The sequence below is a fragment of the Colobus angolensis genome, unplaced genomic scaffold (genome assembly GCF_000951035.1).
Source record: "Colobus angolensis palliatus isolate OR3802 unplaced genomic scaffold, Cang.pa_1.0 Scaffold454, whole genome shotgun sequence".
In the NCBI taxonomy this organism is placed as follows: domain Eukaryota; kingdom Metazoa; phylum Chordata; class Mammalia; order Primates; family Cercopithecidae; genus Colobus; species Colobus angolensis.
In genome coordinates this window covers 134,341-135,834 of record NW_012117977.1, presented here as the reverse complement: position 1 = coordinate 135,834, position 1,494 = coordinate 134,341, and positions in this window count along the sequence as shown.

Here is a 1,494-nt window from a genome sequence, read left to right as displayed (position 1 = left end):
TTCAAAATGCAGAAATCACCAGTCTTCTGTGTCCTTCGCGCTGGGAGTTGGAGACTGCAGCTGTTCCTATTCGGCCATCTTGCTCCGCCTCTCAGGTCTTCTTTAATTTCTGTCAATGATGTTTCCTAGATTTTGCACTTTTGGTGTTGTATGATACGTATATGTATGGTATGTATGTCATGTGGTATGTCTATATACATACCCAAAACAAGGTTTTGATGTTTTGTATATTGACTTTGCACCCTACAGCTTTGCTAAACTCATTTTTTAGTTTTAATAGAATTTTAGTAATTTTTTTAACATTGTCTTTATACAAGATCATATCATTTGCAAACAGAGACAGCTTTACTTCTTTCTTTCCAATCTAAATGCCAAGTTTTTTTTTGTCCAATTGCTCTGGGAAGAGTGTCCAATACAATATTGAACAGAAGTGATGAGAGCAGATGTAACTGTCTCATTCCTGAACGTAGTGAGAGAAGTTTCAGTCCTATACCATGAATTATTATATTAGATTGAGTTTTTCATAAATGCCCTTTGTAAATTTGAGAAATTTCCCTTATATTCCTAATTTTTGTTGCTGTTATCATATAATGGTGCTGGATTTTGTCAAATGGTATTTCTGTATCTATTGAGATTATTGCTTTATTCTTATATCATAGTTTATTATATTGATTGTGTTTTGTATGTTGTATGTTTGTATGTTGAACCAGCTTTTCAATCCTGGGATAAATTTCACCTACTTATAATGTGTAGTTATTTTTATATGGTGCTAGATTTGGTTCATTATGATTATGTTGAGAATTTTTGTGTCAATCTTTAAGAAGGTGGTTGTTCTATGTTTTTTTTTTTCTCCCCTTGTAACATTTTTGTCTGGAATTTGGTATAAGGGATGATATTGGCTTCACAGAATGAATTGTGAAGCTTTCTCCTCCTCCTCCACTTTCTTCTTTATTTCTCTTCACCCTGTTCTTCTCCTTTGCCTTTTTTTTTTTTTGAAGAGTTTGTAAAGTATTGATGTTGATTCTTTCGTATCCATTTGGTAGAACTGAGCAGGACCAATTTGATCTTGACTTTTATTTATAGGAAGTTTTTAGATTACTGACTCAATACTTTTTACTTTTGGTAGGTTTTTAAAGATTTTTTCATTTATTTTTTAAGTTAGTCTAAATATTTTGTGTCTTTCTAGGAAATTGTGCATTTTCAGGGTTATCTAACTTTTTGGTAATTGATTGCTCATAGTATTCCATTATAATCCTTTTTATTTTTATAAACATCCATTTTCTCCCTTCTTTCATTGTCATTCTAGCCCAAGGTTTGTCAATTTTGATCTTTTCAATGATCAACTTTTACTTTTATTGATTTTTGCTATTTATATTTTATTTACTTAATCTTTATTATTTCTTTCCTTCTGTTTGTTTTGTTGCTCTTATTTTTATACTTTTCTAGTAAAAGGTTAGGTTATTGACTTAATTTTTTTTTTTTTTTTTTTTTTTT